We start from the raw sequence: 12,801 nt of genomic DNA, 5'->3' as shown, positions 1-12,801 counted from the left end.
AAGAAATGTTGGATGCTTTGAAATTCTCCATATCGAACAATAAGTACAGCAGAAGGAATCCCCCACAATTTCAGAGCAAACAAAAGGAGATTGCTGTGTACCTCTTCAGTGATATTGGCAATTTTTCCATGCTTCATTTTTGAAAGACTATGTTCATGTATGTTCCTATGGTAAACTAAAATGTCATTCAGTATCATGCATGCTGTCCACTAACTGTCCATATCCTCCCATAGTTTTTCAGATACATGGCTCTGAAATCTCAAAGGTTCTGCACTTGACACATCAATATTCATGGGCTAGGTCATTGTAATTCTGCTCTTCCTGAATGTTTGGTGATTTCATGGTAGAAGGAATATAAACCTTTATTCTGATCCCTCTTACAGGTTACAGTGAATAACAATCAAATTAATGTATGCTATAGTTGGTAATAATTAGAGGAATTTTTTTCTGTTTTAATTTATGAGGAAGACTAATAATACAGAAGCATTTTGGTGATCCTTTTTTTTGAATTTCATAGTTATGTTTAAGGAAAAATTATTAAGTTTGCTTCAAATATGTGCTGTATTATGTGTTGTATGCAGATATCATAGTTATGAGTGATGGACACAAACATTCACACACACACACACACACACACACACACACACACAGAGTCCATATGTAGACTGAGTACTATCTGCTGTCCTTATAATATATCTAAATAAATAGTGAAACTAAAAAAGCTAAAATCTTTATTTCGCATGAACATTAGGAGAACTGAGCACTAGAGAATAATATAGCAAATTGTATATGTTGAGACTAGCATGTAGATTCTGATAACATTCAATTTCTCACTCTTTTTTCTATGCTTAGTAGGTACTTTCCATGGAGTTATGGAATTTCTATTAGTAGTAATATTTTCATGGTCCAAAACTCCGTTGGAGTGAAGGAGGAAGTATGGAGTTGTCAGTTCACTACTCATGAGGCCAACGGAACCAAGGAGCAGGAAGGATCACCGGGTAGCTCTTGGGTAATAAGAGTGTTAATCACATCTCATCATGTGTAATTCTGAGGAAGCAAATGATTTCAGAATGAGTTGGTCTTCTCAGCAGCTATTTTATCTCAAGATCAGCCCAATACTGCCCCCTTATGTTTAGTCAGGTTATGCAAAAGATTCTACCTGAGTTGAGCATTGGTTGTTCTTCTTTTTTCTAAAAAGTCACCCTTCATCTGACAAGGTCTAATATCCAAAATATATAAAGAACTCAAGAAATTAAACACCACAAAACCAAACATCCTAATTGCGAAATGGGGCTCAGAATTTAACAGAGAATTCTCAATAGAGGAATTTCAAATGACTGAGAAACACTTAAAGAAATGCTCGTCCTCCTTAGTCATCAGAGAAACGCAAATCAAAATGACACTGAGAGTTCCATCTTACACCCATCAGAATGGTTAAGATCAAAAACTCATGTGACAACACATGTTGGCGAGGATGTGGAGAGAGAGGAACACTCCTTCATTACTGGTGGGAATGCAAACTAATACACCACTTTGGAAAGCTATCTTGTGCTTTTTGAGAAAAATGGGAATAGGGCTTCCTCAAGACTCAGCTATCCCACTCCTTGGAGTATACCCAGAAAATGCCCTAACACACAACACGGACAAAATTATGAATGTAATATGGCTACTAATAACATAGAAACAAATGCTCACTATTCAGTTGGATGCCCACTGCTGTGGCTGTGAAAAAACCAAACCATCTTTTGATGGACTGCTAACTAACAGTTCCTAAAATAAATTCTGTAATAATAATAATAATAATAATAATAATAATAATAATAATAATAATGTTTCTTATGTACTGTTGATATAAAAGTATCAATCATACGGCTCATGAATGTAGGTCATCTAAAGTTATATGAAGCAATTTCTTATTGTTGGAAATTTAACAAAGGGGCTTCTCTCAATGCCTGAGGGAAAACAAATAAACACATTAGGTTCCTGTCCAACAGCAAAAAATATTCTAGAATAAATTATAAAATACAAAGCCTAATAGAACCAACAAAGCTGTTCAAAACTTAAATGACTTAAGAACCCTACAGCATATAGGTATAAAACAAGAGGTTCTAAAGACACCAAAACCCAAATATTTTGGCAAACTTCTATAGAGGATCATAGGGGCCAAAGCTAAATGTATTTATAAATAATACTGAAATTGAAGGAATGGCTGACACTAGAGCTGATTTGACTATTATATCTCCAAAATTTTGACCTCCACATTGGCCTCTTCATAAAGTAGATATTCAAATTCAAGGAGCTGGAACTTTATCCCAGATTTTAAAAAAGCACAGGAAGGTACTGGGACAGAAGAACAAAGAAAAAAATTAAGGTAATTTGTGGTTGGTATAGCCATAAAACTTTGTGAAAAGAATCTGATACAACAATGGAAAACACAGGTGAACATTCTCCTGCCATCTGGAGCAAGACAATATGTGATTCCCTGATAAAATAATTTTAAAAATTGTTATATAAGGAAGTTTCAGACTGTACTCAATGTTCCTAAACAAAATACCATACAGGATGAATCTTTCATTTTACTTGGGGAACCACTGCTGATAAAACACCAAAAGCCTTAACAATAAGGTGGTTTGGTCACCAACATATTTGGATTGACCAATGATCTATGACTTAGGGAAATTTACTGGTACTTAAATAGTTAGTCCAAGAGCAACTAGAAGCTCAACATATAGAAAAATCCACCAGCTCTTAGAATTCTCTTGTGTTTGTCATTAAAAGAAATTTGAAAAATGATGGATGTCAACAGATCTAAAAAAATTTAATAAAATTCTTTTCTTCTACCCTCCACTTTCCCACAAGACTCCCAATATTTCAGTAATGAGTCTCAGCATCTGTTTCAATCTTCTGCAGGTGGAGCCTCTCAAAGGACAACTCTGCTAGGCTCCGGTCTCCAAACATATTAATAGTGTCAGGGATTGGCTCTCTCTCATTGGGTGGGTCTTGGGGTGTTCCTGGCATTCATTGGACATTGATGCAATCTCTGCTCTGTCTGTTCTATCTTTATCCACGGATATCTTGAGGTGGGTAAATTTTGGTTTGAAGCTTTTTTGGGGGGGTTGTTGGTGGCCCTTCCATCCAATAGGTGTCTTGTATAGTAAGAGCATGTCCTCTTCAGTATATACGTACACGCCTGCCAGGAATCATAGATAGAGTTGCCCTCATATGCCTCCAGAAGCCTCCCTTGACATAGGTATCCAGATTGTCACAGAAATTCCCCTGACCAGAGTTTTTTTTTCATTTCTCTGCAGGCCCTCTGTCCTCCTGCCTCCACTCTCCCTAGGTCTTATCTACACACATTCCTCTTTGTGCTCCCTCTCCTACCTTTATTCCTCTCTTCAAAATCTCATTGTTTATCCTATATCCCACTTTCAGTGCGATTTAAGCATCCTCCTTTCTATTACTTGTAAACAAGTAATAGATTCTGTGATTACATATTTATTACAGTTATGACAATTATGTTATACCTGCCCAAATTAAGAATGACAACGGTCCAGCATATAATGTTAGTAAAATTAAACAGCTTTGTGTATTATAATATAAAACACATTACAGGTATACCACACACTCGTACAGGAAAAACATTGGTAGAGAGATCCAATCATAGTTTATTCATGCCTAACTAAATATTTCTTATCTCTCATTTTAATCTCCAAGTACATTGTAAGTTCAAAGTAACAGTTTTCCATATCATATGTTAATAGGGTTAAGGACTTTATGTGTTTTTACATTAAAACTTGTATTTAAGTAAAATTTCTTCAGATATCTTTCATTCCTTGAGTTCATTGTTAGTCCAACGCAGTAACTTTACATTTCTTGGTGCACACTGAGATTTTGAATCTCATAATTTTTACCTTGATCATAAATCTGTTCAAGCTATTCTTCTTCCTATAGTAATTTATGTACTTGACACATGGAGACTCACAGAACTAGCAGTTTTTTATATTCTAAAGAAGGGCTTAAATTACTTGAATCAAACCATGAATTAAAAATTATTATCAGGAAGTATAAATCTCAATTCATCTGAACAGCATTAATACAGGGAAGTAACTTTCTATATTGATTATATATAAAAAAGTTCAAACTGGATAGGGTAATTAACCAGATAACAATAGGCAGTGAAGGTGCTGTCACACAGAGTTACACCATGCCAGATATATGAAGAATTCAGCAATGATAAGCATAAAAAGACATATCTACATCTAGAAGCAATCCTGAGACAAAGCTCCTGTGCTACTTATCTTTCAGGGTACGTCCATCACAGATTATACAAAATAGTAGACTCTCTTCTGGAAGCTCACTTTCTCACTTAAACCTTGCAAGAATGGATTCTGTCTGAAAGGGGAATCCAAGACCATGAGAGATAGGTTCCATAATACTTTATTGACTTTAAAGTTTTAAAGTGCTAATGAACAACAACAACAAAAAATACACGTCATGATGTATATTGGATGAAAGAAAAAAACTTCAGAATTAAACAAGCCTGTTTATTACAAAGATTTTCTAACCTTATAATGGAAAAAGGGGAAGTGTGTTATATTGGAGAAGTGCTTTTATATGTTTTTGTATAGGAGAACAGAAACTATGGATTGTTTCTAACCTGATAAAAGTCATATTTGACATAGGGAGACCTCATGTAGACTGCAGACAGTAAGAATGAAATTGAAAAGGCAGGCTGAGATATGAATGTCTTTGTATAACCAATAAAATCTGGTTGGACATAGAGTCCTCATGACATTTTAGTACATTTCATCCTTTCACATGACATGGATGGGGATTTATAACTCAGTTTGGTCCAGCCTGGCTTGTAAAGAAAGATGTCTTTCATCTGCTCAAACAAAGAGTAAAAAATAGCTGAAACTATTAAAACTTTCCATTCAATTTCCTAATATCTTCCTTGACATGGGACTGTGTGGCTGTATATGTGTTTATGATCTGAGATGATAATAAAGATACCAGGATGCACACAGGAGACAGAGCTTATCTTTGTGGGGATGCAACAGATGCTGAAGCTGCAGTGCACATATACCCACTTGGTTTTATGCTCCTGTTTAGTGACCATCTCCATTGGAGAACATAGATGAGTGAGACCTCAGATATAGGAATTATCAAACCGTGCAAAACTGCCTTTTCTTCCCATCCTGCATGAAAGATATGACCACATCCTAACAATTTATTATCTGACAGTGGTCCAGATCTGCTTTGTCCACCTCAGGATATAATTAGTAAATTATCTATTAGTGCACTCAGTGTTTGATTTGTTCATGTGGATTAGAAAAGGCAGGTGCTTCATGTAGTGAATGTAAGCATGGTTTTGTTTTGATCGCAAGTGTGGCAGGTAAAACAGCCTTGTGTGAGAATATATGGTGTTTATCCACTAGAAAGTGCCTCAGGAGAGGGCATGTGATGGGAAATGCCTTGTGGGGGAATGGTCTTTACCAGTTAAAAAACATCCAGTATGGGACATGGAAAGTTATAAATAGACCAAAAGACAAAAAGGCCTTTGCATTGTTCAACATGTCTTGGCTTCTTGTATTGGCATCGCTTCACTTCAAGAGGTGCCATGAGAGAAAAGCTACAGCTAAATATGAGTCCACATACCTGATGCTGCCATTGCTGCCGCTTTTGCTGGATGGCAGGCTTCCTGTTTAACAGACCCACTGGAGTCCTGATGATGGAGAGTGGAATCTCCCTAAGGCATTGTGTCAAAAACTCTGCCTCTTCTCTTCCTATTAATCTTATTTCTCTCTTATCTAGGGACAGTGGGTTGGAATGGATGTATATGCATTAAAGAACCACAAAAGAGGTAGAATTTTAAAAGAACAAAGCCTATACTTTCAGAAACTGCCATTTTCAATAGCCCTTTTCAATAGCCATTTAAATATACAATGAGAGGAGATTTCATTACCGTTACCTTTTTTATAATCAAAATGGTAAATAGTGGTGATATAGATAAGGGACACTGTGATGACCTAGATAGATAGTGAAAGAGTGTTAATATTAGTTTTACTAAACTGTGTTTGCTTTTTTCTTAACCCAGATTCACACAGATAATGGAGAGCATTTTATATTTGTTTAATATAATATAAAATAAGCCTCAGTACACAAGAAATGAGCAGTTTTTACTATTATCTTAAACCTCTACTTTAGTTTGGATTCCTTGTCACACAATCCCATTAATACTTGCACTTTGAAGCTTCCCTGCATGAGTTCCTTTCCTGTATTATTTCCTAGACTTCTATTGGTGGCTGGATCCCCTACTTCTTCTTCTAATTCCTTATCCCCTGGCTGGCAGGAAGTCCAGCCTTATTCTCTCCTTGATCAGTGATTGGCTGTAACTGTTTTATTGGCGTATCAGGGAACAACTGAGGAACACTGTTTACATAGCATTGAGGTAAGAGATTGTCAGCACAAGAATTTCAACCAGATATGGGGGCATAAAGAAATCAGCATTTGAATTACACAATAAACTTGTGCCTAAGTCTCACACTTTTATTCTTTCACAAGGCTCTATTTCTTATAATAACAAGCTAAATATATAATAATAATTAAAAATCATCAGGTAAGAGTTACATTGGTACATTTGGTACCCTTGTAAAACATATTGTGTTACCTATTTATACCATTCTAAACAATTTAAGTTTTATGATGAGAACATAACTATCTAGTTTTAACCCATCAGAGATTTAAGGAGGAATGTATTTTGCCTAAATATGAAGGAAGTTCAGGCAAGTAGCTTCCAAAATTATGGGAAAACAGAGATATTTGGCTAGTTGGACAGTCCCCACAAATTTCGTTATAAGAGAGAATCATCTTCAGGCTTCTGGCTCAGAATATTTGACAGATTTTTCTGTGAAGGAAAAACTATAGAGGACTTGTCTATCTTGTTCTTTCAAAGCTCAGCAGTTGACTTTCCCATATCCAGTTTGTCCAGTTTTGGACAGTATTCTGTCTGTAATTGGCAGAAGGATGTTCTCTCACAAAGTGGCCATCTTCCCATATACAAAGCTTTTCATGATCTTTGCAGTAGAATGCAGGTGCTGCCAGCAACAGACCTGTCTCATTATCCAAAAAGTCTTGTTAATGAAGTCTTTGATTGCCATTATTATGTAAATACCTGAGATTTTTGAAGACCATCTATCTATCTTATCTGAAATATTTGTTTCTAGCTAATTTTTATCTGTCATTCTCAGAATCATATTTTTGCAATTAATGAAGCTAGTATCTACCATGACCATGAATTTGTCTAACTGCTAATATGCATTTCTTAATTATCCTAAACAGTTGGTAGCAACAGATTTTGAAAAAAAATGGAATTTAACATTGCAATTTTAATAATTACATAGCTAAAATTCTTAGCATGTTGTAATGAAATATAATCTTAATTATGTATTAATCTGCAAAAATCTATATGAAGGTAATAGTTTTGACTGATCAATGTTTTTGTTCCAAAGATACATTCAATATTCTACTCTTTTACTTTTAATTTCTATAAGAAATGACTTTAAGGGCCGTTTGTGGTGATATATGCCTTTTGTGTGTGGTGGTACATGCCTATAATCCCAGCTCTCAGGAGGCAGAGGCAGGTGGGTTGCTGTGAGTTCAAGGTCAGCCTGGTCTACAAAAGCAAGTACAGGACAGCCAAGGATAACAGAGAAATCCTGTCTTGATAAACTAAAGAGAGAGAGAGAGAGAGAGAGAGAGAGAGAGAGAGAGAGAGAGAGAACGAAAGAAAGAAAAAAACCAAAATGACTTTAAACAATAATAGGATCTTTGCACTTGGGACTTGCTCTGCCTACTACTTTCTGCTCTGGCCCATCTGGGACATAGTGAGTGAACCAGGAGAGGTGAGTTGGGGATGGGTGACAATTTATATTAGCTGCCATCATGAGAAAGACTATGGGACACCCAAGACCAAGACCAAGGAAGTCCACAAATCTGGGTGATGAGTGCTGCAGAAACTAATGTACCAACCAAGAGCCATGTGTAGTGAGGAACTAGACCCTGTGTTCAGATGTAGTAGATAGGTAGCACTGTTTCCTTATAGGTCCCACAATATGGGAGTAAAACTACTTCTGTCATAGACTCTGGTTGTAAGAATGAGACCTCCAAGAGATCTCTAGTCTATACCTGGAGTCCCCAGAGAGAAATGGATTCCGATGTTGATGCAATACACACAGGAATTTTATTGAGTCAATGTGCATTGAGGTCTGACAAGCTCTTTCAAGCTACCAACCCCTGAAAGCAGGTGCAAGTGCTTTTGTAAAAGCAGAATTTAGCAGCCTACCTAGGAGGGGTAAGTACATTCTAGGGATAGGGGTAGTGGAATATTTTTGGATACAACTCTCAGCATAGGCTGGCTGGCCTTGAGTCAAGCTGGACCCTCAGCAAAGGCTGGCTGGCATTGAATCAAGCTGGACCCTCAGAGAAGGCGGGCTGGCTTTGAGTCAAGCTGAACTCTCATTATTTTTATACAGCTGGACCTCAGTGTAGGCTGGCTGGCCTTGAGTCAAGCTGGAATTTCCAAGGGGCCAGACAGCTACAGAACACACATGGTGATTTTATATTGATACTTAGTTCAGTATCAATATTTCTTCCTGGCCCCTCCATGGTGCCAACCATTTAACATTTCCCCATGGTGGGGAAGCCGTACAAAGCCACAGAGGAAGAAGATCCAGGCAGTACATATGAGACTTGATAGCTTGAGAAGGATGATAGGGTAGTGGAGTTTCCTTTTTATGAGGACTAGGGAAGGTGAGAGGGTAGGTTGTGGATAGTAGGACCTCGAGGTAATGATGGAGGGAGTCTACAACTGTCATGGAAAGTGAACAAGTTAAACAAAAGAAAAGAGAACAAAATACAATAAAAACATCTATCACCCAAATAGTGACAAAAAAATATCCACCTTCTATTGGAAAGGGAACATAGTTTTCTTCAATTTCTTCCTGCTGATTTGGACATCATTTTTCCCTTTGTGGGCCCAAAAATTGAGATACTGTATAGTCTTAATAACATTAGCTTTAAGGGTGGGTTTTGAGGCACACGTCATTAATAACATCACTTGGGAGACAGAGCCAGGCAGATCTATGTGAATTCAATGGCAGCCTAGTGTATAAAATGAGTCCAAGAAAACCAGGGCTCTTACACAGAGAAATTCTGTCTTGAAAGACAAACAAAAGAACATACAAACAGATAAATTAATAAACAAATTTGTCTCTAACCTTTGCTTTCCATCTCTCCAAGCTGAGAAAATTCATAACTTAACCGAAGTCCTGATTGGAACAATCTGCAATGCTGGATAATCTAGCTAGCCATTTTGAAATTGTGCTAGATGCAGATTTTTGAGGGAATAGTTATTGAAACTATTGCAGGCTTACCTAGCTACTTTTATTAACTTCAGGTAAAGATGATTCTCTGTTCTCTGTTTGAGCAGGTAAGAACCAAATTGAAACATAGTACTTATCTGTGCTATGTAAAGAGTGGCTACGATAAGTACTGATGTTTTTTATAGCCAAAGATTTGTTGGCCATGATTAGGTGAACTCCTGACTGGAGATATTTTAATATCTCAGTAAGTCTCAGAGTAATTAACATGTGGAAGGTTCAACAAATATTGTCACATGCCCTTTTTGGTCTTCTTGATTTCTTCCCTTCTGTCTACAGTTAGAATCTTCAAATCGGATTTCCATCAATTTGCATGGAATGCATAGCTCTTTGTTTCATGTTGAGACAGGAGCATATTTCCTTTTCCAATGCAACATTTTTCCTATATTCCATTTTGGAATTAACAGCCCTTTCTAAAATCCACTTTATCTTAGCAGGTGTGATATTCATCTCATTTAATAATACTGAAATCAATAAATCATTAATTATTGTATATGTGGGAGAGATTATATTCCCCTTCTGTTTTCTGACCATCTTTTAAAAATTATTTTTAGATTTTTTAAGAATTGTTTGATCTATATTATTATAATTTATATCTGTGACAGGCTTCATGTCATAATGTCTGAAAAATTGTTATGTTACAATGGATATAGATGCTGAAGTACCATAATCCCAATTTGTAAAGGTGTCTTCAAGACAGTCACCATCTCTAACAAAGCCATAACCTTAGAATTATGGATTCCAAAATTAAAGGCAAATGCCCATTGGAATTCTGAATATGAACCTATAACATGTTATATATATTTCAGTTTTCCAAATTCTACAAAATAGAGCACCCAAACCATTGTATGAACTTGTTCCACGGCCACACCAAAGAGGCTCTGCATTTCTCCTTTATAGTATGGAACATAATTATCCAGTAATTGAACCTAGACAATAGTCATATAACATCTACTATAACCTTGTTGTCTGATAGCTAAAGAATTTCTAACCAAAATCTCAATGGGCTGTCAACTGCAATTGTTTCAACTATTGTGGACTTTTATGATCTGGAGCTCTCTATTTCAGTGTTATTGCAAGTTCCTGATTGAATTTCTCTGAAGGTTCTCTATTTCGACTCAAATATTTCTCCAACCTCTGACTTTAGTTTAGCATCTGCATTTTCTAGTCAGTCTTATTTTGATCTCTCCTGAAGAGGATATACAAAACTAAAGTAGTCATTGAAATTTTATTTGTGTGATATGAGAAACAAACTCAAACGGAGTCCTGAAGCATTGTGCCACTGTTGTCTTCCTCCATTTCCAATATAGAAAATAGTGTTCATTAACCTCAAAACCTTTCCTTCAGGACATTTGTCCTAGGCTCAACTTTTAGATATCACCATTTCAGATGTTTGAGTCTTCTCTGGACATCGGTGGCTCCTGTTTCCAGAGAGAGGATATTTTTCTGCCTCCCTCATTGGAATTTGACCCCTGCCCCTGTCTGGGAATTTATTGGGTCCACAAGAGTTTGCTCCTTTTGTCTGTAGCTTTCCTGCTCCAGCTCTTCTCTCCTGATGTTATTCTGGACCTCTACTTGTGACTGAATCCCCTCTTTCCTCTCCTAACTCTTCCTGCCCTGGCTCTCAGGAATTCAAGTACTATTCTCTCTTTTGGTCACTGTTTGGGTGTAAACTACTTTAATGGTATATCAGAGAACAATTGGGAAGCAATGTTTACACAAAAATGAGACAGAACATGGTCAGCACAAGGCTTATAACCAAATATGGGGTTGTACAGAAATCAACATTTGAATTACACAATAACCTTATGGCTACAATAGAGGTATAATGAGCCATGTGTTCTTCTCTTGAAAGTTTTAAAGGGTGCAGCCACTTAGAAGAGGAGTGAGTTATTTACTTCAACAAATGATTATATGTATATTCTAGTTATCTATACAAATCACTTAGAAATAATTGTCTATAGAAACACTGGAGAATTGAATAATCGTAATGTGAGAATGCAGAAAATGTTGGTCAATAAACAGTCCTCAAATAACTTTGAATTTATCCAGTCTCTTTGAAAAAAAAAAGAAACATTCACAAAATAATCCCAATAGTTCTTAGAAATTATGGTCTCATTTATCTGCCCACAAAGGATAGAAACAAATAAAAATGACACAGTAACCCTTGGAAGTTTTAAAGAATGAAATCTAAAGTAAATATCCTTATGAACATTAAGAGTTTAAATTTAATGCCCTGAAACAAAAGTAATAAGTATCTGATACTACACAATTAAAATGTCTGGCATGTCTCTAAAAACTAGCAAACTAGTGCACAACTTTTTAAAATAACAAAAAAGATACAGAAAATACCAATCTTTAATTAGAAGCTAAGATAACAAATATCATCTAACAAACAATATTTCCATTTCAGGACACTATATTTTGAGCTTAAATAATATCAAATCTGCATCACTCAAAACATAAAGGAGTAAAACTTTTTAGGGGTGCTGTGCTTATGATATAGAATAAGTATAATTTAAAATTAAGAATATGATTTTCTGTACATTTAAAATAGCAGTAGTTGGTGCCTTGGAAAGTATATCCTAATACATCAGTTAAAATTCCAGCTATATGAAGGTTAGCAACATCGCTATGACTTAAAGATGACTTGTTCCTTTGAGAACCACACCAAGAAGGAGGGTAGTGGTTATAACCATGACCAACTGCAAGTGTAACATACTCTCATGGTGTGTTCATGCTGGCACAGGTCAGGGGAAGGTTTTTGTCTCAGTTCCCTAAGCATCTGGAGTACTGTGTGAGCATTTGTGCTGAGGTCCCATGTTGAGCAGTAATAACTGGCCTCATCCTCAGGCTGGAGATCAATCATAGTTAGGTAATAGGTTTTGCTAAAAGGCCAGGAATAGCCAATTGTCAGAAATTTGGAGATATCACCCAGAATTTCTTTGTTCCAGGATGCATCATATAGCCCAGCGTCACCACCACTTCCAGTACAGATGAGGGTGACCTCTTGTCCAATAGACCCAGACATGGATGCTTCTTGACTCAGCCTTGACTGTGCCCGTGACCCTGGAATAGAACAGTTAGAAACAAAGTGAAGCATGTTTCCTTTCAAAATAAGAAAAGTTATGTTTCTAGGAACACTTTAAGCATTGATACTTTTTACAGCAAGTCACCTGAGTAGAGAATAAGTAAGATGAGAAAGAGGGCTACCCTAGCCATGATGGGGATTTGCAGACTGCTAATCCCTGGGAATCTAAAGATACAGCAAAAAGCATCCAATGTCTCTGTGCTCTGATCCCCTAAATAGGACTGAAAGGCCTAGCATGCAGATTATGTCCTTTACTAGATGATCTCACCT

The 12,801-nt window shown here is 36.5% G+C and overlaps 1 gene segment (V, D, J or C); it reads right to left on the bottom strand.

Annotated features, from left to right (window-relative positions):
- The window catches only part of LOC311609387 (immunoglobulin lambda constant 6-like), a 463,931-nt gene that overhangs the window by 228,139 nt on the left and 222,991 nt on the right, over positions 1-12,801 (bottom strand).

This window comes from Acomys minous, assembly GCF_964271855.1.
Source record: "Acomys minous genome assembly, chromosome: 11".
Classification (NCBI taxonomy): domain Eukaryota; kingdom Metazoa; phylum Chordata; class Mammalia; order Rodentia; family Muridae; genus Acomys; species Acomys minous.
This window is presented reverse-complemented; position numbering and strand designations above follow the sequence as displayed.